The sequence below is a fragment of the Equus quagga genome, chromosome 9 (genome assembly GCF_021613505.1).
Source record: "Equus quagga isolate Etosha38 chromosome 9, UCLA_HA_Equagga_1.0, whole genome shotgun sequence".
NCBI classification, from domain to species: domain Eukaryota; kingdom Metazoa; phylum Chordata; class Mammalia; order Perissodactyla; family Equidae; genus Equus; species Equus quagga.
Genome location: NC_060275.1, coordinates 23,170,196 through 23,195,212, shown reverse-complemented (window position 1 = coordinate 23,195,212; position 25,017 = coordinate 23,170,196). Strand labels below are relative to the sequence as shown.

General features: G+C 36.4%; 1 protein-coding gene across 1 annotated transcript in view; it reads left to right on the top strand.

Moving 5' to 3' along the window:
• Positions 1–25,017, top strand: part of DCC (DCC netrin 1 receptor) — a 707,243-nt gene that overhangs the window by 136,833 nt on the left and 545,393 nt on the right. The gene's annotated exons all lie outside the window — the stretch shown is intronic.

Here is a 25,017-nt window from a genome sequence, read left to right as displayed (position 1 = left end):
TGAAGAAATGAATGAGAAAAATTGTGTAAAAAATATGCACTTGAGTGGAAAACTCAGACGTCGTTTGAGATGACAGGGTCTCTGACATTAAATTCAGATGTGTTGATAAGATTGTTTTGTTAATATGGAAACGCTATAGATGTTATGTTGAAAGCGAACCGTCAAAATCAAAAACATGTAAAGAAAACTTTCAGGGCAAGAATCTAAAGAAATGTAAGGGGCATAGTTGGGTCCTTCTTATTCAGATAGGCAGAGTCCCTGCGTATTGCAAATTAATAACAATTAAAAATTCAGGTACTGAAACAAATTTCATCATCTACTCCTGAGTTCTTTTAGCCAGTTTCATTTGAATCATGTAGTTTGGAGAAAATAACATTTGAATTTCAATTTCTTTCTCCTTTGGCAACAACAAAAAATTATTTACTGGTCTCTGGACTTTTTCCTCTGGAATAAATCTTTTTACTTTTTAAGGAGTTCAGGAAAAATCCTAGGCTCTGTAAACGTTATACAGTAGAATGAAAAGGTATGGTATGCTGATCATATCTGCTAACCTATATCGTAACATTGTTATGCTATCCATTTTACTTTTTGGCTTTAAAGTTTATTCAGAAAATGCTTTTGCCTACAGACAGGGTAATAACAGATATGATGGGTGAGGCAATGGAGTTTTTTGTTCTTTGATAAAACCATAAATATTAAACTAAGAATGAACTTTAATTCTTTGGTTTTAGAGGTAGCATTATTCCAACTAACATATCAGCTGTCTTTAGAATGGCAACCATTTAATTTCCTCTTACTTTATATGGAAGTTTTTCGGCAAAACAAAGAACTTTCACACTTGTAACATCAAAGTACAGTAACACAGAATGGCTACCGTAGAATTTATCTTGTAATGTGTCATAAGGCAAATGCCGTTATGGACTTAGCTAGAGTTTATGGTGATCATAGGTAAACCTTGTCAACTTAAAAAGCAAATCTGCCTATTTTATCTCAAAATGAGTTTATTTGGGAATAGCCAAAAGAATTGCAATTTGGGATGTCCATGCTATGGCAAACCATAGGCAAATCCAGCAAACAAGGGGAGCTGCTTTTACAGAGAAAAAGGAGGAATAGGGAGGGGCTGTTCTAAACAAAAATCCATTGGGGGAAAGTAACAGTTCACGTCGCAATGCCTTATGGCTGAGCTGTGGTATTTCTCATCGGCTGGGCTGTTGCCTGGTGGTAAGAGAAATCTTCGTTGAGTAGTAAAGTACTTCCTCTTGTCCTAGATGCGAGCCTCTGTCTCTTCTGGTTTGGTGTAATTGACATGTGTGACAGGGTATGAGAGCTCCCCATACAGGCCTTCCTGACTCCAATCAATTTAGTTGTAGCTTCTTTTATTAAATTCCACAAATGAGGTTAGATTTTATATCAAATTAATGCACAATAGTTAGACTTTGATGCTTCATTAATATCTAAACCAAATGTATATAAATTCTGATTTCTGAGGATAAACTAATTAGCCAAGAAATACATCTATGGATGTACATTATGCACACATATTGACATTCATGTCGTCTTCTTCTATGTGTTCTTGTGCACATGTGTATGTTCTCTAATTCTTTATTGTTAAGTAGTATCTTGTATCCATTTTTTATTAAAAAACAAACAAACACTGAGCTGATTATTCTTATATATTTGTCATTTATTTGCTTATATCTTAAGGAAAAGTATCTCAGAAATGTTTAGGGGCCGGCCCTGTGGCCGAGTGGTTAGTTTGTGTGCTCCGGTTTGGCTGCCCAGGGTTTCACTGGTTTGGATCCCAGGTGCAGACGTGGCACTGCTCGTCAGGCTGTGCTGAGGTGGCATTCCATATAGCACAACCAGAAGGACCTATAAATAGAATATACAACTATGTACTGCGGGGCTTTGGGGAGAAGAAAAATAAGGGGAAAAGAAGAAGATTGGCAAGAGTTGTTAGCTCAGGTCTCAATCTTTAAAAAAAAAAAAAAAGAATGTTTATACTCTCACCAGCAGTGCAAGAATTTGCTCCTCACCAAAAGAGTACCTTCTTCTCAACCCCTCAGTATATGTCTAATAATTTTGTAAAATGGAGTCTCGTTCTAGTTTGCATCCCTATTAAATTCAGATTTCTTTTTATAGTTTTACTGGACATTTGCATTTTATATTTTATGAGTTGGCTATCAATCTTTTTTGGCCTGTATACATTTTTTGAAAAAAAATCTTAATTTTGCTGATTTGCAGGAACTTTTTTTGTTTTGTTTTTTTTGGGGAAGATTAGCCCTGAGGTAACTACTGCCAGTCCTCCTCTTTTTGCTGAGGAAACCTGACCCTGAGCTAACATCCGTGCCCATCTTCCTCTACTTTATACGTGGGACGCCTACCACAGCATAGTGTGCCAAGCAGAGCCATGTCCACACCTGGGATCTGAACTGGCGAACCCCGGGCTGCTGAGAAGCAGAGCATGTGAACTTACCCGCTGCGTCACCGGGCCGTCCCCCTGCAGGAACTTTTTATATAGGAAGAATAGTAACTGTGCTGTGTATGCTCTGTGTGTTTATTTTGCTGTTGCTGCTGCTGTTTTTGTTTTATATTTTGTATAGGGTACCTAGTCTTTTTCTTTATGCTTGCGGGCCTTGTTGCCATTAGATTTAACATTTTTCCTCTAAATGGACCACCCCACTCTATTTTAAAAAATCTGGATGTAGATTACATGTTGGGAATGTGGTGAATTAGAATCATTATTAATTTTTAAAACTAGTTACAGCTGTATTTACACCTTGGGTCTTATTTTTTTTAGGGAATCTTCTTGGTAACAGGGTATACATTTTAAATGTTTCCCAAAGACCTATTGTGATTTATAACCATTGTAGAAGGCATGATTTAATTTAGGAGGTTGTTGTAATACTGTTTTAATTATTCTACCCAGGCTTTAAAATGAACGCTGCTATAATAAAATCTTTGATATAGTGTTTGACTATTCTGTTATAAAGTTCAGTTCATCCTGCTCGACTGAACTTGTATGGGAAATAGAATTTCTTACTTTTTTTTTTTTTTAAAGATTTTATTTTTTTCCTTTTTCTCCCCAAAGCCCCCCGGTACATAGTTGTATATTCTTTGTTGTGGGTCCTTCTGGTTGTGGCATGTGGGACGCTGCCTCAGCGTGGTTTGATGAGCAGTGCCATGTCCGCGCCCAGGATTCGAACCAACGAAACACTGGGCTGCCTGCAGCGGAGCGCGCGAACTTAACCACTCGGCCACGGGGCCAGCCCCTCTTACTTTTTTTTTAAAGTGGAAGATGGGGAGAAGAAAACTATATTACCAGTATTATTCAAATTTTGTTTTCATCATTTTTAAGAATTTAAGCATAATTTAAATTCTTCATAAGATAAAATCCCACAAGAAATCCAAGCTTGTGCTTATAAACTTGAATCATGCATTTTATTAGACTCTTGTTTTGCCTTTCAACTCGTGGCTCTTTCTTGCACTTAGACTGGCTTTAAATGTGAACCTGCGTGAACTAACAGTCTTTCCAAGTAGGATATCATTTTACATACAAGAAGATGAAGAGATATGCTGTGGTCTTCCTCAAGAGTTTCAGAGTTAATATACATTAAATGTAACTTAAAGCATTTACATTATAAACTGAAAATGAAAGTGCCATAATAATTAAACCTCTTCTAGAAATCTATATTAGATAAGACTAAGGACAACCTTGTCTAAAATAAATATAACAAATAACTTTATGCATCTATTGATAATAACCATCTACGTTAACATTTCTAACCTATTAGAATAACCATCGATATAGTCTTGGTGGACGTATTTCTAGTACATGAGCAGCACTAGGTTCTGGGAAGGCTACGAACAGGTTTGAAGTCTGACTTTAATGTGCTTGCAGTATAGTTACAAATTCACACAATCAAATACCCTAAAGCCTGCTGACTAAGATTTTGTCCATTTGCACATAAACATGGAATCTGTGAAGACATGACAAGTTGATAGTCTCCCTTCTCATAAAAGACAGAGCCTAAAGCAGTGCTGGCCGGAGAAGTCCCGAAGGGGAGGATGCAGAGGGAGACTCTCTGAATACTGTTGCCAGCTTATATTTTCTTTATCACTACTGTCGTGATTATTTTTTTCAACTCCAGTTTTTCAAAAAGAACTAAAGAATGGTATTCTGTCCATTCTTGTTTTCAAAATGTTCAGCTTACTAGCTGGAGAATTATAATCACCACTTGTGAACAGATATCCATTCTTTCCTCCATCTACCCATCTCCACCATCATATACACACCTCTATACACAGCGAGGCAACCCTTGATAAACGTGCAGGAGATTTGCCACTGCCTCAGGTCTAGATTGAATCATTGTCTGAATCAATGCAGAAATGCATGCTTAAAAAAGGTATTTGATCATTAACCAATGCAGTGTTCGACCTTGGACAAACGCTGTACACTATCCATACATACACAGAAGGAGATGGGTGAAAGTTCACCGTTCAATAAAAGCCTTTAGGTCTAACATAAGTGAGAATATGAAAATACTTTGATTTCCTCAACTGTTTACCTTATCAACATTCTAGAGAAACGTTGGCTAGAATTGGCATAAATTGGCTTTATAGGACACAGATAAATCTGCTAGTTCAGTCCTTTGCACATAACTGAAAACTTGAAACCAAATCTGAGTTCGCCGTATCCTCCACCCAATGAGTGGCTCATGTCACTTCATGTGGTGTTTTAATTTATGCTTCTGCCAAGTAAACTCCTCTGAAAAGAAGTCTTTTCAGGCAAATATTACCCCTTCTCGAGACTGCTCCTTAAGTGACAGGGATCCATGGGTCACCCTCCAGGAATGTGTTCAGAAGGGCTCTCTCTACTGACCTGAACATGTCTGCCTAACACAGATATGTTCTTTAAGCCTCATGGTAGTGGATTCAGAATATGAAACTATATTTTAATATATATCCAAATATAATATACATCATGTGTATGTATATACATAAAACACTTATTCTTTAATTCTAAGAAAATGTCTCTTCAAAATCCATTCTTTCAAATGCATATGGTTATCTCAACCATTAAATAATGTTCTGATTCTGCAAATAGTTAGAAAATATACCAAGCTATTCAGAAAGTTTTAGAAAAATCATTTTAAAAGTGAGTTAAGAAGCTAGCAGACTAAGATACATGGATAAGTTAAAAACCTCTCTTAAAAACTATCATTTTGTAATGTAGTGGGATGGAAAAGTCCATATTAGCTCACTTTCTTCTGAAAATCCTTTTTAATAATAAAAAAGAGGGCTGGCTATATAGTGAGCTAAACAATTACAGTTTCTAGTCTGAGACACACAACTGAACCACAGCATTAGCACCAAAGCAGCAGTGACAGTTGAGTGCCTCTTGTGTACTCTGCCAAGTACTCTTGGGCAGAGGAAGACACGGATGACATAGATCCAGACCTCAAAGACTAGTTAGCAAACAGACAAGAAGTAGGCAGTTACTAAGACAGCCAAGGAACAGTTGGGAAAGAGGGAGCTGAGGCCCCTAAATCAAGAGTTCAACAAAGAGGAGAGAATAGGAGTTGGGGGGTTGGGTAGTGGGTTGGAGGGAGAACATTCTGGGCAGAGGGAAGAAAGTGGGCAAAAGTTTGGAGATAAGCCAGAGATGGGGAAGGGGAAGTGATGCAATGTAATTGAAGATTGTGGGCACAAAGGAACTCTGATGGTAGACCAGAAAAGTGGTATAGATGCTGAATATTTTGCTAATGTAATTAGATTTTTGTCTTAAGGGTAATAGAAAGACAAGGAAAGATTTTTGAGTTGTGGCTTACTAGCTGTTTCATCTTGGCCGGTTATCTAACTCTCTAATCTTTAATTCCTCCATTTGTAAAGAATGATAATTACTTCCTCACAGGATTTGGTGACTGGTAGGTGGTGAGATTTGGGAGAGAAGGATTCCAGAATAGCAAGGCACAGCTTTGGGTGCTCTGGGAAATAAAGAAATATAGGATGCTAATCTAGTACTCATGAGAAGACTACAGCCTAGTTGCAAAGATTAAGCAAAACCAAAATGAAAAAAAAAAATGCCAGGAATATTAAAACATCTCTTGCATTCTCTCTATATCCAATTTTCCTCGACTATAAAATATACATAGCAACATTCCTATGTAGCAACTTAAAAACAGATGCCATGTCTTGTTCATCTTGGCCAAGCAAACCCTTGGTTTGTTCTCTGGTTCATCTGAGTTTTAAACATAAGAAATACAATTGTGTGGGCATCATGCACAAGTTGTGTAACTTTCTATCAAAATATTTTATAAGCTCTCTATTGCAATTCATGTTTTTTTCATAGACCACTGTATAGACTGAATTGCTTCCCCCACAAATTCATATGTTGAAGAATTAATACCCAGTTGACTGTTTTTGGTGATAGGAACTTTAAGGAGGTAATTAAGGTTAAATGAGGTCATAAGGGTGGGGCTCTGATCCAATAGGAATGGTCCTTATAAGAAGAGGAAGTTGGATCAGAGCGCTCTCTCTCAGCTCAAGCCCACACAACACAGGACACCTGAGGACCCAGAGAGAAGGGGCCAACTGCAATCCAAGGAGAGATGTCTCGCCACAAACCAACCCTGCTGGCATCTTGATCTTAGACTCCTAGCCTCCAGAACTGTGAAAAAAATAAATTTATGTTGTCTAAGCCACCCAGCCTGTGGTATTTTCTTATGGGAGCCTGAGCAGACTCATATAACCAGAGAAAGAGTAGTTGTTCTATGCATTATACTGTTAAAAAGATTCTTGGTCAGTTTTATAGAGACATGGGTAACAATAGAGATGTATATTACCATCATTTCTTACATATTGTTAGTACTGACCACTTTAAATTTCCAGGTGTGTGAAAAAAATGTCCCCTCTACAATAGCAATGAATCAAAACAATTTATCCATTTATATACTAGGTTATATATAGTTCTAAGATCCTTACAAATTTAATGTTCCTTTGTCTTTTTTTTTCCTTCAATATCATCATCATCATCATTTAGCAGTTTCTAAGTATAAGGTACTATTTACATTTTAGATCCTATAACTTTAAATTATCTCTACCAATTTTAATAGTAAATATTAAGTATGAAGAAATTGTTTATTCTTTTCTAAATCAATTCTGAGATAGATTCAATTTACTACAACAAGCATGTAAATGTTCACACCCCATCAACTCTCAGAGGTGTCTAGTAATGAAAGGCAGCATGATAATTAAAAGTTGATATGGCTTTGGGTCCTTTTATTTTTTTGCATATGCTTTAGTTTTGTAATTTTTTACAGAAATATGTGATGATAGTTGCTACTTTCTGAGCATGTATAATTGGCCAAGTAGGAAATTGACCCATCCATCTGTGTGAAGAGTAAGTGGCATATCCACCTCCCATTAAGGTGTTCAATCACCTCCTTTATAACCTTGCTGGTAGATCACCCATGTTGGGTTTTAAGCTTAGCTTTTTAGCCATAAATGGAAAATAGTTATCATAAAATATATTAATTAAGATAATATTTATCCTTCTATTACAATATGTAACTCTTTGAATGGAGTTCCCTTGGATTTACAACATCCCTGCTTCTGCTTAAGTAGCAGTCCTTAAATTTCATACCTTTCTGTAATTGGCCTTTATTAGCAGTGACCTCCCTCACCCATAGGCATTTAATGATCATAGTCATAAAAGCAATGCCTTAGGTAAGTTTATATTGATTACCCTTTACAAGACAATTGCCAACTGGATCATATTGAAATTAGCCGAGTTTTTTCTTGTAGGGATATGATCCCAAATGCAAGATACAAGTGCATAATATTAGACAGAATTAAAATTTAAAAAATTCAACATCATCTATTAGCTGCTTCTTCCCATCACTGTGTTGATTTCTTATTACAGTTACTTTCCCTAAATGAAATCACAGCTATTATAAGAGTATGCAGAAGTTCTATCCAAAACGTTGTCTAGAAGATTCTGTTGAACACATATATGTATTAGGAGAAGAGAAATGGTAAGTTGAGGCTCTTAGTAATAATATGATTTGTTATTACAATCATAAGTATACCTGGCTGTGGAAATACTAGTTGGATTAGTGGTAGAATTTATTTATTCATTGCACAAATATTTGTTTGAAGGCCTACCATGTGGACCTCTACTCTCCTTCCCTCTTCCATTGGAGAAAACAATTTCAACAGTGTTTTGCATTTATCCTTGAGATGGTTATAAATCTAATTTTTTTCTTTCTCAGACAGATAAGGAAGGAAGTAGAGGCCCCGGAGGGAAAGGCAGAGGCTATGTACTAATTCAGAGCATTAAAAAGGCAATCTAAGGCTGAGATTTTAATTAGCCCCAACAATCTCAGCAAGGTGAATTGACCATCTGTGGTTTAGAAGGAGAACTGCTGACAGTGGTGGAAGGCTACCCAAAAGGGCTTTCGTGCCAAAGTTGTCCTGAAGTACCAGAACTACACATTATCCCAGAAGGAGTTTGACTGTGTGATAAGACTAAAACTAAATTAGACAGGAGTTTTAATCAAAGTTAACAAGAGTTAGCATCAGTTATGCTTGCTAATCGTCAAAGACTAGGGAGCAAAGCATGACATTTCCTTATGTACTTTCTAAGGATTTTTTTTATCTGATCTATTCTTTAATATATCTAGTTATAATCATTTCAATAGTTTTACATAGTAAGATGTGGGCTCATCTTTAGTATAATCTGGTATATTTGAGCAGGGAACCACCAAAGTATACCTGATAGTCATACACCTGAAATTCATACTATAAGACCAAGTTAGTGGCAGTGTACCTAAGGGCAAAAAGCCCCAACTTGAAAACATAAGTTTAAAATGTGGAGCTTCTATCTATACATTGGTTGATTTATTTATTCACTCATTCAGCAAATGTGTGTTGAAAATGCAATAATTTTCTTGCCAATTTTTTTTCTTGGAAAAACAGCTTTACTGAGATATGATTCACATAATTTACATACTATACAATTTGCATTTAAAGTGTATAATTTAATGGTTTTCAGTATAATCACAGATGTGTACAACCATATCTGACCACAGTCAATTTTAGAACATGTTCATCACTTCAGAAAGAAACCCTGCACCCTTTAGCTACCACTCCCCTCCCCTTCTGTTCTCCCTCCTCCTGCCTACCCCCAGCCCTAAGACCAATCTGCTTCCTGTCTTTGTAGATTTTCCTATGCTGGCCATTTCATATGAATGGAATCATAGAATATGTTGTGTTTTGTGACTGATTTCTTTAACTTAGCTAATGTTCTCAAGGTTCATCCTTGTTGTAGTATATATCAGTACTTCATTACTTCTTATGGCTGAATAATATTCCATGGTGTAGATATACCACGTTTCATTTATCCATTCATTAGTTGATGGGCATTTGGATCGTCTCTGGCTAAGCCTATTATGAATAATTCTGGATAAGTATTTGTGTAACATATGTTTTCAATTCTCTTGGGTATATGCCTAGGAGTGGAATTGCTGAGTCGTAAGGTAACTCTATTTTTAACCATTTGAGGAACTACCAGACTGTTTTCCAAAGCGACTACAGCATTTTACGTTCCCACCAGCAATGTATGAGTATTTCTGTTTTTCTACGTCCTTACCAACACTTGTTATTAGGTAACTTTTTTGTTCTAGCCAGCCTACTGGGTGTGAGATGGTATCTCATTGTGGGGTCAATTTGCATTTCTCTGATGACTAATAATGTCAAGTCTCTTTTCAATTTACATATTGGCTATTTGTATAGCATTTCTTGAAGAAATGTATATCCAGATGCTTTGCTCATTTTTTAATTGGGTTATTTGTCTTTTTTATTATTGAATTGTAATGGCTTTTTATGGGCTTATGTGTGTGGGCTGAGGTATACCACTTTCACAGGAACAGCTTAAATGGAACACTGCACAGAGGAACTGCTAAGGGGAACATGAGGTCATTGGCTACCTGGATGAAAATGTTCAAGGTCACAAAGGTTGATCTTTTGTGCTTTGCTGTTCTCTTAAACTGACACTGTGTCATATATGCATACTGTTTGCTCGTTGATCATTAGATCCGGCACTATGTGCGCCCATGCAACAACCATCTCCCTTCCCTGTGCTTCCATAATTTCTGGTTAATTCCATTATTAACACTTAAAACATTGGTTAGGCAATTTTCATAGAAATTCATATGGCGAGTTGTAATCACATATAAGCCAAGTTGGTTTCTCAAAGGGAGGGGTGGTATCTTAGTCATTTTCATGTCTCCAGTATCTTGCAGACCAGTTGACATGAATTAAGCATTTAAGAATGTGTAAGAAATGCATAGTTTTCTCTGTCCGAATTAAATTTGTTTTCTCATCATGAATGTTGCATTTCGGTATAAGAAAAACAATCGTCTCATTCATTTAATCCTTGTGACAAAAAAATCATTGTACACAAGCCTCAGGCTCTGAGTCTTCTTTCTCCTTTTATTCACATTTCTGTTGCTCAGAAAATCTGTTCCTATGCATGAAGTTTTAACTGCACTATGATTAAGACATGACAAAACGTTCTAAATTGCAATTGAAGTACTTTAGTAGTTACTCCTTGTGAAACACATTTTGAGTACAAGTTCAGTATGAACAAAATGGGCAAAATTAAAGGTATAGGAACTAGACAATTGAGTGAGACATCAAGTAAAGATGAAAGCTGAACATTATCATTTACCAACATTCTACAAACTATATTTTTATTATCAGATACTCCTAATAAAAATGGAAAAACACAAAACAAGACAAAACAAAACAAAAAACCCTCTGTGGTTACCTCAACTTGGGAAATATTGTTTCAAACAAAGTTAAATTAAACAGGTACATACTACAGGATTTCTCAGAATTCCAACAGGCTACTGTTTGGGAAATGCTGTGTGCAGTTAGCAAATGCTATAGAGTTCATTTTTTGGGTTTTTTTTTTTTTTTTTTGGAGATTGAAGAAGTGCTACAGATGAAGAATCTCCTATCATCAGCAGTAAAGCTGCACTAATTTGGCTTATATGTAATTGCAACTTACTGTATACATTTCTATGGAAACTGCCTACCCAATTAAAAGGGGATTTTTAGCATGGTTAATGGGTGTAGCCACTTTTCTTTATTCTTGCAGTTCAGACCCATTATACATTCTGTGAGAAGCAACATGATGCCATTTTAATCACAGCCCAGTGCTTCCCTCCTGCTAAGAAAAATAAATGTGATATGTGTGAGTTTACATCCACCACTTCTTTAGAGGACCAGCAAAGAAAATAATTAGCCCAAGTGATGACATTACATAATTCAATTTTCCCTTGATATGTTCTTACTGACATTCAAAAAGTAGTTAGTGAATCCAACTGCCGAATGCTCAGTAATAACATTTTATCACCAATTTCCAGTGCTTGAAAACAAAAGAAATTTCAAATGAGCTGGGGGATTGTGTGGTTGGTGTGTGTGTGATTCTTAAAGGATGGTTAGCCAGAGAGAAGTGGGGATTGTGCAAGTCATATTGTGTCTCTCCTTTAGAATGATAATTTAGCTTGCGAAGTACCTTGGGAATGAAGACTATACAGGATCATTAAGTAGATACGTGCGGGAAGGTGGAGTGAGAGGAGAGACATTTTACTTGCTTGATTTTTAAAACAATAAAATAATAATAAATGAAATTCTGGCCTCAGCAGAAGGCAAGAATGAAAAAGTTTTTCTCCTCATTCCTTCTTCACTCCCTTCTGTGTAAAAAGAGGGGTAAGTTAGTTCTCATTTTTCACTTCCACTGCAAACTGCTTGGTCTTCTTTTTTTTCGCTGAATACTCTATGCTTATCAGTATCTCCCCTAAAATCTGGAGCATTTATGTGACTATGACTCTCATCTTTCATTCTACCCACACCTCCTGCTTTCACCATCTTGCTCCTCTCTCCACTCCTCCAACCTACTCCAGTTTACACTTGAGGGTGACTGGGCAAAAGGCCATTAACACATCCCTCAATCTCTAAGCGTTACCTGTGCAATGGGCCAGGGACACCTAGCCTGAAGAGCTATTACGAAGATTAGACCAAGTGAAGTACTAGGTGTTCAGTGCAGCTCGAGGACAGTGCCTGGAGTAGAGCAGATTCTCCATAGGTGACATTGTTATCATTATTGTTATTAACAACAGGTATCTGCTTTCAGATACCTTCTCTTTCCAGATGCTTTCCCTTTCGTTACTCAGACTCAAACTAGCAAATCTCATTCAGATCTTGTTTCATAGGTTAGACAGCTCTTGCCATCTTGACATTTCAGGGAAACTCAAGGAGGAGAAAGCAACTGTGATAAAAAAGCACACTAGGGTGACTCTGAGAGTAGTAGAACTTAAGCAAGGCAGTACAATTTATCACAACATATAGCATCACTGAACCAAAGTTGTGCAAGTGGGCATTAGAACAATATAGTGGGAGAAGGTGAATAAGCTTTGCTGGTTTGGGTGGGCTGTATAGTCTGCTGATTTGGGCATGAACCATGGCCTGGTGAAGATGAGGTATTAACTATTATCTATTATTATTTAAAAAAATAATTTGCACTAAAACTATTACAGGCTTTCTTGAGGGACCTTAAGAAGTGTGCTACCATTATTCACACTTTACTAAAGACTAGGAGAAATGTCAACCTTGTAAATTATTAAGAAAATGACCCAGAAAATAAGTATTCACAGTTAAGTTAGCTTCGGATAAGAAGGAATATTTATAATCCATGTACGTAATACATGTGAAAACTGTCAAAATAAATAAATAGAGTTTGGGTTAATGAATATGGCTTCAGTGTTGCAACATATTAAACCTAGTCATCAGCTTCGATCCCTCTTTTCCCTGTTCCCTACATTGAATCCATAACAGTTCAACCTCCAGAATGTTTCTTCTTTTTTCAAAGATTGGCACCTGAGCTAACATCTGTTGCCAATCTTCTTTTTTTTTCTTCTTCTCTCCAAAGCCCCCCCAAGTACATAGTTGTATATTCTAGTTGTAGGTCCCTCTGGTTGTGTTACATAGGATGCCTCCTTAGCATTACTTGATGAGTGGTGGCATGTTTGCGCCCGGGATCTGAACTAGTGAAACCCTGGGCCGCCTAAGCGGAGCGCAGGAACTTAACCGCTTGACCACAGGGCCTGCCCCCAGAATGTATTTGTAATCTATCCACTTCTCTCCATCCTGACTTCCCTCACCCTGAACCCAACTACTCTTAACTGTTACTTAGACCAGATCTACAACTTCCTAGCTGGTCTCTTTTCCAGTCCTGCCTTACCGTAGCCCATTTTCTGAATGATGTTGTTAACAGGTTAATCAGAACACAGAATCCCACTTCTAGAAATTAAATCTGAAGATCCTTCCATTTTGCTTAGACTAAACTGAAAACGCCTACCACATCCTACAAACCATGCTGGGACTTAGCTTGTGCTTACCTTTCTAACGTCATCATGTTCTACCTCCTATTCATTAGGCTCCACCAATGCTGGCCTCCTGCCTTGTCTTTGACCAAACCAAACAATTTCCAGTCTCAAATCATTTCTTTGGGCAGTTCCCATATCTGGAATTCTCTTCCCTCCATTCAGATCCTATCACAAACACTACCTTCCTATGGGGTTTGTCTTGTCCATTCTGACTAAATCAGCCTCTCCCGGTTACTCTGTCCCACCATCCTTTTATTTTTCCTTTGTAGTACTTACCACAATCTGTTATAATCTACGTACTCATTCACTGTTTCTGGCCCCCTCAGTGAAATGTTAACTCCACCAGAGTAGAGTCCTTATGTGTTTTGTTCACTATGATGTCTCCAGAAACAAACAAACAAATGAACCTGTTGAATTAATGACATGTTGCCATCATTATCTGCATTGATATTCTCATAGACTACATTTATCGGGCACTCATATGTGCCAGACATTGTGCACAGTGCCTTGCCTTCTCATTTAATGCCTTAAAAATCTATTGGGGGGTCCTATTTTTATCTCCATTTTAAAGTGGAGGAAATTGAGGCTCATCATCATTACTATTGTCGTCGTCATTGTCATCATCATCATTATCATTTCAGGAAGCAAAATTAGAATTGGTATTGTCTACCTTTCTCATACAGTGGTGAGAGGAAGGAATAGGGCTCTGAGATGTAGAAAAGCCCATCAAGACAATCTGAATGAGCTGCTCAGACAGGTGGATCATCATGGGTTGTTTCTGGCAAGCATAAAACAGATGAAAGTCATGGAAGCTGTGTAATTCTCAAAGTTTGGTCTGCAGGCCAGCAGCATTGGCATCGCTTGTGAGCCTGTTAGAAATGCAAATGCACTGGCCTTTCCCTGGTCTACTGGATGAGAATCTCTAGGGTTGGAGCCAGGAAACTGAGTCGTAATAAGCCTTTCAGGTTATTCTTAACCCCTGCTTTAGGAAAAGGAAGGCCAATCTGGCAGTTAGCAAAGAAAGAGGATACTAAGAAGAGTAAGCCAAAACATTCATATTCAAAAACCAAAACGAACAAATAAAAGTAGGGTTAGCAGGCCGTGTACAAAGACATGGACCTGTTGTTAAAATTGGAGTATAATTTTAAATATTAAAGCTGGTCATAACAGTCTAGTTAGAGAACAGGGTGGAAAGTGAGAATAGAGTTAGACAGCATGCAGGTAGACTTGGTCTTTTCACTGGTAGTACTTGCTCAAGTTCTAGATATTCCCCTCTGGTATACAGAATTAGTATCAGAGCACGAGGTTGGACCAAACCAAAAGCAGAATTAAAAAATCCTGCACTGTGGCGCCAGTTGTAGCAACTGGAAGAATGGGGGCCTGGGGAGGAAGGTGGGCCATTACGACTGCACTGACACAGATCTGTAAGTTTGCAGATGACTCTGAAGCTGTTGCAACTGGTGAGATGGATGGGTCCTGCAAGAACATTTTGTCATGCTGTGTGAATAGGCAAAATAATACTGGATAAATTTCAGCTGTGGAAAGTATATGGCAATGTATCTGGGGAAATATAATCCAAAGTATGCTGATAAAATGAATTACTCTCTCTGTTATTACTTGTGTCTAAAAAAAAGATACCTGAATTTATGTCAACTGTCTCTCGAAGACAGTCCATTACAGTAGCAGTTCAACCAAATGCCAGAGATAAACATGATAAAATTGAAAAAACAATATTATATAATTTTGTTATATCTTTGAACAGAACTAATAATGTTCTCATACTTGGAGTAGAGGTCATAGTTCTATTCAGTACATTCCATTAAGGCCATAAAGCAGTTAGAAAAGACTAACCAAAATGATCAAAAGAACGAAATAGCAAGACCAGGAGAAGTTTTTAGTTCAGAAAAATGATGGGTGAAAAGGGACACAATCAAATTCATGTCCATGAAGGATATTAGTAAGTGAAGTGTGGACACGTTCAACAAATTCAAGAATACTACACCTAGGAGAACCCTCTTGAAGCTTGAAGGTAATTTTAGGACAAAAAAAAAGTATAGAATTTCTTTATATACCTGGTGGTAAATTTATTGATGTTTTTTCCCATAAGACAGTTCACAAACTAGAAAGATAATAAGGAACACAAATAACTATTTATGTATGGAAGATAAGATTCAAAATGATTTATAAAAGGGAAGCTCTAGATTATTCTGTATATGTTTAAAAAAAAACATTATTCAGGGAAGTATCCACAATTATGCATCCTAATGAAAGACAAATACAGAAATTGATGACTTATGTAGTATTATAGTTTTTAAATATTATTAACATATATGTATACATATATCATATATATGTGCACACACATATATGCATATACATGTAAAAATTTATATTTGCTTTCATTTAAAATAAAATTTTATTGTCTTTATGAGAGAAGCATGTACACATTAATTATAGACTAGTTATAGACTAGTTATGGTTACAATTATAGACTAGTTAATTATAGTCTATATTTGAAAATACAGACTAGTAGACAAAAAAATCACACACAGCTTCATATTATCCAAAGATAACAACTTTTAATGTTTTACTGTACTATTTTCTCTATATGTTTATAATTTTCTTTTTATCTGATTTTTAAAAGTATTTCTTGCCTCTAGGATTTTGCCACTAAGATGGCAAAATTGATTTAAGAAGGCATTTCTTTAATCTTAATATGAAAATACTAATATTTGGTGAAATTCAGTTTACTAGTATATAAAATTCTTGCTGTATATTCAAAGTGAATTTAGACTGTGGACATTCTGTTTTCTTTCTAAATCTTGTTTTAGTATTCAAGTTATTGCACTCATCAAATTAAGTAATTATCTAATTCTACATTATTTCTATAAACACCCCATTTTATTTCTGATGTCTTTTAATAGTATCCTGTTTGTAAAGACTGTTTTTTAATATCATGCAGGTGCCTCCTGTGTTGTTCATATATACCCAGTTTGAAATACTTTACCTTTTCCAAGGAGGGTTTCACTTATCCATATTTATTTTCACACACAATTTAAACTATTGTCATGAGATATTTGAAACAGAGTCTGAATTTTAATATTTATGCTCTTCACTAGCTATATTAGAAAGCCATATGAAGATTTAAATTAGATTACGGATGAAAACACTTGGTATAATGCCTGGCACAGAGTAAGCATTGACATTATTATTATTGTTGGGATTATTTCCTCTGTCTTATTTGATACCTCTGGCTTTTATTTTAATGTCATTTTGGTATTTTCTTTGTTTAAATCTTCTACTGTGTAGTTTTTTTGGTTTTAATTTTTGTAGTGGCTCAGAAGATAGACACACTATTACAAAATTTACAGGTAATTAACCAAATGATAAAAATAGTTACATAATTCTATACTTCCAAAATATGAAAGCCTGATGGAGAATTTAGAATGCCATTATTTCTGCTGCTTCTTCCTCCTTTAGAGCTCATTGATATTAGTATTTTGGTGCTACACAAATTTCATTTATCTAAAATTGTTTCAGATATTTGCCTTTGATTTTTCATTCTATCTGCTAAAATAATTCTGCATACTTAATTATGTCCATGTAAGCATTTTAGTTGTTAGCTGGCAGAAGTAGAAGGTGACATGTGGAGACAATTACTGATGTTTAGTGAAATATATGGAAAGCATGGCTGAGAGTTCATGAACAAACAGTAAAAATGTTTTACAATCTCTATGTTTATACCATTATGCTCTTTTAATTGATGTGTGAAAACATTTTCTACATCGCTTACATAGGACCCATATATATATAAATTTAAGTACTTTAAGAAAGGAATGAATGTTTCTTATTTATTTTTATTTAAGTTTTTTCTGAAAAACTGAGAGGGACTTTATGATGTTATTGGTAATTTTTTAAAGGACTAGGAAGTGATGGTTTATGAGAATATCAAAGTTTGGCAACAAACCTGGGGTTTAAATACTAGTAAGAAAAGCATCATTCTGGTGAATAGCATTTCCCCATCTCACTTTATACAAGGAATGAGAAAATTTATGGAAGCAAGGATGCTTCCTTGGTAATGTGGATGATTGAAGAACCATATTTGCCTCATCAAGAATGAGAGTAATATTTTGGAAGACTGAGAAGGGACCTAAGGGTGTTAGAAAAGTCTGCAGAATTGTCCATAAGTCATAGGAAGTGACACCTCAATGTCCTGAATTGTGAAAGTCCAAAAGTTAAAGGCAGAATCCCTAAGGACCAGGAGCTTCAACATGGATTCTGCATCCACAACTGGGTGTGTGGTTGCTGCAAATAAAGTTTGAAGCCTAGAGACACTATCTTCGTCTGGAGGAGACCTAGTTTTTCCGTAAGAGTTTACCAAGCAAGAACACATGGAAAGCATTGATAAGTGATAGTGGAGAAGGAGTCAGGGAATCCAATAAAAAAAAGAAAAATTCTATGGCAACGGTGCTTAAAGTGTGGTTTCTGGACCAGCAGCAGCAACATCACCTGGAATATGTTAAAAATACAAAATCTTGCTCTCTACCCCGAACCTACTGAAAAAAGATACTATAGAGGAAAGGGACGAACAATCTGTGTTCCCCTAGGCCATTCTGATACAAAAGAACCACTGAACTGTGGAACAAATTAAGGGATATTTCATATATGGATCAACAACTCCATCTCACACAGTAGTCACAGAAGGCATCTTGTATGACAGCATAATTTGATATTCATGGTGATAAACTTAAAGAATCCAAGGTTTTGCTTTAGTTGTCTGTTTGTTTTAGTCTAGTCTGTTTAAGAATGCAGATAAATTATGTAATATATCTTAGATAGCTTCTCAGCAACTTTCTTGGGAGCATTTGTCATGGTAACCTCTAGCTATCAAAAACATTTATGTTCCTAGAATACCAAATTTCTCTTCAATGCTAGATAAATATCATATTACCATATTTGTGGTGTATTATTTATAAATGAAAATCACTCACATAGTCCTGCTAAATTTGGGAGTTATCCTCCCAACCCCCCAGAAACCTTCCACTGGTTGCTGTTATTGTTTTCTTTCAAAATATGAACTCTGATTTGGACCAGAAAAATTACCTTCCTTATTTAAAGACTTATCTGAATAATGCCTCAGATACATGACGTTTTTTAATTTTAAAATAATTTATTTATAGAAAACTGTCATGAGCTCATGAGTTATAATTTACACTTGGAGTAAAGCAAAATATAAAAACTGTCACATTGATGAAATAATGTGTGTGTGATTGACATGTGCCTATAAAAACTTTATAACAATAAAAATAACCAATTATTAGAATTACATCATTTTCTGTTATTAAATGCAAAAGCATTTTCATGCAACTTCCAGGTATTCTTGCATCTAGTATACTATTTCTTTCTCTTTTTTGTTTTCTAATTTTGAGATTATAACGGTTTATAAGATTGTGCGATTTTGGGTGTACATTATTATCTATCAATTTCTAAATAGACTTCATCATGCTCAAGACCAGTAGTCTAATTTTTGTCCATTGCCGTACATATGTGCCCCTCTACCCCTGTCGCCCATCTCTCAACTCCCTTCCCCTCTGGTAACCACTAATCCATTTTCTTTATCCATGTATTTGTTATCTTCCACATATAGTGAAATCATGCAGCATTTGTCTTTCTCTGTCTGGCTTATTTCACTTAACGTCATACCCTCAAGGTCCATCTATGTTGTTGCAAATGGGACGATTTTGTCTTTTTTTATATCTGAGTAGTATTACATTCTATGTATAGATACCATATCTTCTTTATCCATTCATCTATAGATAAGCACTTGGGCTGCTTCCATGTCTTGGCTATTGTGAATAATGCTGCAATGAACATAGGGGTGCATAAATCTCTTTGGATCATTGATTTCAAGTTCTCTGGATAAATAACCAGTAGTGGGGTAGCTGTATTTTATGGTATTTCTATTTTTATTTTTTTTGAGAATTCCCATACTGTTTTCCATAGTGGCTGCACCAGTTTTCATTCCCACCAGCAGTGTATGAGCATTCCTTTTTCTCCACATCCTCTCCAACATTTGTTGTTTTTTTTCTTCGTAATTATCGCCATTCTGATCAATGTAAGGTGATATCTCCCTGAAGTTTAGATTTGCATTTTCCTAATAATTAGTGATGTTGACCATTGTTTCATGTGTCTGCTGGCCACCAAATAAATGATTTTTATACAAAGGTAAATCTGTCATATTTTAAAAAATGCATTTTCTTCTAATACCCAGAATTAATAGTGAAAATATGTGAATAAAATCCAGTTTCCTAAAAAATCATATGAATTTTTTTATTCCTAGACTGAAATATGCATAGTTATTAAAGGAAATATGCTATCTGACGTATTTGAAAGAGACCATGTCTAAAATTACAGATAATTAGAAGTACACTGCTATGACATTGATATTTCATTACGTATACTATTACTTTACTGTTGTGTTTCTTAAAATACAGAAATTGGTAAGAGAAACATGCTCTTTAGTGCCTTTGAGCAAATTACAAAAAAGAAAATAAATGAAGAAAAATGGAGTCCATTCCTCCCAGTTGATGTCACCACTGCCAGGCAGTACTGGCTTGGAGAGCTGGATTTCAGCTCCACTTGCCCCTGGGCAGGCATCATTGTGCAGTGTATAAGCCTTCCTCCTAGCTCTCCACCTATGCATCAACCTCAAACTGGAAATCTGAGGTCCAAATGTGACCCGCAGGCTTTCTTCTTCTTCTTTTTTTTTTTTTTGCCTGCACAGTAAGTGGAAACAACTTCAATTAATTGCCACTATTTTTGAATTACAGGATTTTACAGAACAATCTAGATTTCTCTCGAAATTCAGAATATGTGGTAACATTGAGCATCCATTTCTGCCTAACAGCAATTAGCTAAGGCTCTGCTTTCTCTGTAAATTAACATGTGCTGTGCAATGTCACAGTTACCATCCAAGCTTCTTTCTTTACCTGGCCTCTGTGAACATCTCGATTTACTATTTGTGATGATTCAATGTAGTAATCAGCTCTTCTCCATTAAATCTTTTCTCTCTAGGAGATTTGATAACTTCTTTAACTCTGTACCTACTGTACAAAATACAGATTTACATTTCAACATCTTTAACAACTAATTTCACTTGTTTGTTTATAGTCTTTCTCCAATTAGACAGTAAACTTCTGAAGAGTAAAGAACAGCATTTTGTTCCATCTCTGTAATCTCCATGCCCAACACATTCTGTTGTGTAGTTGTATAATGACTATTTGTTAAAAAATGAAATGGACTATTATTTTTTTAAAAAACATGAGAAATAGAGAAACGTATTTCCTACCTCCCCTCTGTACTATCCAGTGTTGCCTCAGTAATACTGTGTGACTAACTACCTGAAAACTCAGTGGTTTAAAACAACAATAATCGTTTCTTTAAGATCATGGGTCTGTAGGTTGGTGGCAACTCATCTAGCCTACAAAGTTCAGATTGGAGGTTGGGTTCAGATCTGCTCCACATCTTCTGGGGCCTAGGCATTAAGGGTCACAGCTACCTGAGGCATTGTCTTCTCACGGTGATGGAAACCCCTTCATGAAAACACATTTCAAGTTCTACTTACATCCTGTCTACTATCATTAACCAAAGCAAGTCACACGGCCAAGTCCAAGATCAATGGGTACAAAGTACCTTCCATTCACTTTAAAAAACATAGCAGGCTGGGGCTGGCCCCATGGCAGAGCGGTTAAGTTGGCGCGCTCCGCTTCGGCGGCCCAGGGTTTCACTGGTTCGAATCCTGGGCGCGGAGATGGCACCGCTCATGAGGCCATGCTGAGGAGGCATCCCACATGCCACAACTAGAAAGACCCACAACTGAAAATACACAACTATGTACCGGGGGGCTTTGGGGAGAAAAAGGAAAAATAAAATCTTAAAAAAAAAGAAAATAGCAGGCATGTTGACATGGGCATGTGAAGAATTGCAACCAATAATCCAATCCAGGGCCAAAATTAGGATCAGACAAGTGAGACACTTGCCTTGGGTGCAAAATTTAAGGGAATGTCAAAAAACTCAGTAATGAAGATAAATAATGTTTTAATACTATATTTTAAGGAATCAAAATTAATGCATAACTCCATGATGAACAAATATTAGATACAGACAGTATCTGACCACGTGTTTGCATGACTCATCTCACTTGCCTCAACTTAGTGCTGGCTCTATGGGTCTTATTCCCACTATTAGTCCCATCGAAAACATTCGCCTTAGCTGTAGTAATCTGACTATTTTTGCTTGTATCTTAACTCTCCACATTGGCATGAATATTTGTATTGAAACATATTAGGAATTCAGGTTTCCAGGAGTTTTGCTAATATATAATCTAAGATATCCCCAGAAAATGAGGGTTTAAGGCAAGTAGCTTTTAACATGAAGCGTCTTTAATTTGCAAAAATGAAATATGTAAAATATTCACTGGAAACTTTTTATCTCAGTTTAGTGGAAAAACATGCATTGCTTTTAAACAATGCAGAATGTCTCCATGTTTATAATAATCAATTCTTTATATTCTTCATATCCTGATTTTGGTTGTCCTAGCAAAAGCATGTTGGTATCAGACCACAGAGTAATAGAAATAACTGAAAATTCTCTATAGTTGGAGGTGAGGGGGTGGTGGGAGCGCTAGTACAGCAATAATTTCCTGGTCCACTTAGGGATTTCTCTATGAAGTGTTTCAGAGTGTAACTGATCTCATTAAGTGGAGGTTTAACCACAGGTATCCGACTGTCTCTCACAAGGGAGGCAAGTGAAAAACAATCATTATATCGGAGTCTTCAAAGTTTTTATTAATTTTCAAACTGGAGGTTGGAACCTGGGCTCAGGCCTGCTTATAGGAGGATATTTGTGGAATACATCTGGTGGAAAGGGCCATCCCATCCCCATGCCATGTTGCCAGACATGAGAGTCATGGGTCCCATGAAGTCCATGACCAGTTGGGACAACTTTCCGGCTGAAGTCACATGTTCAAGAATCTGTAAAGTGTTCCTACTGAATTTCAAACTTGGAGTATTCTGTGGTGACGTTTGGAAGGAGATAGCTGGGACATAATTAAGAGGGACCAATAAAGGTAAGACCTGTAAGAGAAGAGTCAATGACTCCAATCTCTTGCAGAGAGAAAGGCATCTAACTTTTTAATTTGAATTATTATTAAGGAGCAAACACAGAAGTATATCTCCATAGGTATTCTAGCTCAAAAAAGTTAAATAATATTAGTAGCATGAAAGTCTTTAAAAGAGGGAGAGTAAAATTCTAAAATAATATTATGATTAATATCCTTGTTGATTCAGGATATATAAAATATTATTTATGTGCTGTTATTTTGTGTGCTATCATAACTGTTTTATTTTAGTGTACAATAACTTTATAAGGACTCCCTACAAATCATTCTTGATTCCTATCTTTCACCAAAACCATTATATTTAATGAAATCTTAGGTTAGTTTCTCATCCACTAATTCTTCTATCAATCATTTTATGTGTGTGTGTCTTTAACTTATTCTGAACAATTGGGACATGGAATGAATTGGCAGAACTTCTTCAATTATGAATGATATTAAATAATAATGGCTATCATTTATTGAGTACCCCTTTACACCAGACGTCATGCTATATATTTCACATGAGTTTTTGCTTCTCTTCACTATAATTCACTAAAGGATGCATCATTATCCCTAGTTTACAAATTAGAAGCTGAGATTGAGGAAAGGTTAAATGGCTTGCCTATAGAGCTAACAGCTGTCCAAGTCAGAATTCAAATCCATGTTCTTTCCTCTCCCCAACGTGAACTCCTTAGGCAAGACCTACCTGCTTCTGCTTTCTGACTTGTGAATCTGTTCCAGCTGCTGAGCATCTTCCCCTTTTATTAGCATACTAACAAACACTGCATTCATTGAGGGCTCACTTACACTAGACCTAGTACTTAACAGTAATAGCTGTTGTCTCCTCTAATCCTCACATGATGCCGTATATTATCCTTGTCCCCATATTACAGGTATGAAAACTAAGGTTCTAAGAGCTTGGGTAAAACGCCTTGGTCACACATCTAGGAAATGGCTGAATCAGGATTCAAATCCAGATTGGTCTACCTCCAGATGTCATGCTCTTAACCATTATGCAAAAGTGTCTCAAGTCATGCCATGCTTCCACTGTGATGCAGTGGAAAAAAATCATTGAATAAATAGTCACAGACATCAGGTTTTTATCCCAGATGCGGCAGTTCCAAGTCCTGTTTCTTCATCTGTAAAACTATGATTAATAGTCCCTGCCCTGCTACGTCATGTCTTTGTTGTGAGACTTCAACCAGAAACCAGGAGGGAAAGCTTTAACTGCAATTGTTGCTAAAATAATGTTAGCATCTTGGGAGGCTGAGACTGTCGTAATGATTTGTGTTATATCTCACACACGTCTGGAAGAGTTCTTGACTCTGAAGCCTTTCAGGACCCAGACAAAGAGTAAATAAACATAAACTGTGTTGGTAACAGAGAAGTCAGGGGCATTTCTTGGAAGTACAAAAAGGCTCCTCTTTCCCTCTCTTCTTTGGGGCAGAATCAGCCCAAAATGTAATTAAGAGAGTTCTGAAGAAGAACACTCAGGTAGAATACTCAGGCATTCATTTCTCATTAATATATTTCCTATTATTTGTTTCAGTTCTGTTTGTCCATTTCCCTCCCAAATGTGTTGCTTCTTAGAGTGAATAGGAATCAAGTAATACCAATAGCTGATGGTTTAAGGAAATAATCCATAGGACTCAACTCTGAAGTTCAGATGACTGAAGTGTATGTGGTAATGAGATGACTGCTCTCCTCTCACCTTCGGAGGGTTTTTCAGCACAGTCCTGGTTTATTGAACCTCTCTGCAGGGCAGTCAGCGGCAGCACACGTGTGAAAGAAGCTTGAGTCTAAGATTCTAACACCTTGGTAGTAATAGATTTTGCCTTCCTTATTCCCAAACGTTTCATTTAATGATTTGGGAACTTTGAGGAAAAAATATGCTTGTATTTCTAGTTTTCCTTTTTCCAGCTCCCTCTCCTCCTGTCTCTTTAATCTCAGTTTGGGTTTATTTTCTTCATAGAAACAAGAACTAGAAGGCCAAAGCTCCATCTGTAACAATCAGGGACATTTCATTTATTTGACAAATATTTCTTGGGGGCCACTTAAACTGACAATCTTCTCGGTACAGGGGGCACGATCTGCTGGTTTCTGCCCTTGAAAATCTTACATTTTCCATTTCCCCCTATATTGTTTGGGGGCTAATATTGTTATCTTCACATTAATTCACATGATATTTTTATATTTCTCTCCATCAATATTTTTGTATTTCTCATCCCACCCATCCTATTTTATCAAGTTATCCCCTGAATACAGGCTTTAAGGGCAATTTCACAGGAACTTGAATTTCCTACTCTCATTTTGTTTTTGTTTTATTGTGGTCAGAGCACTTAACATGAGCTCTACCCTCTTTAAATCCACAGTTTGTTATTGTTGACTTTGGTACAATGTTATATA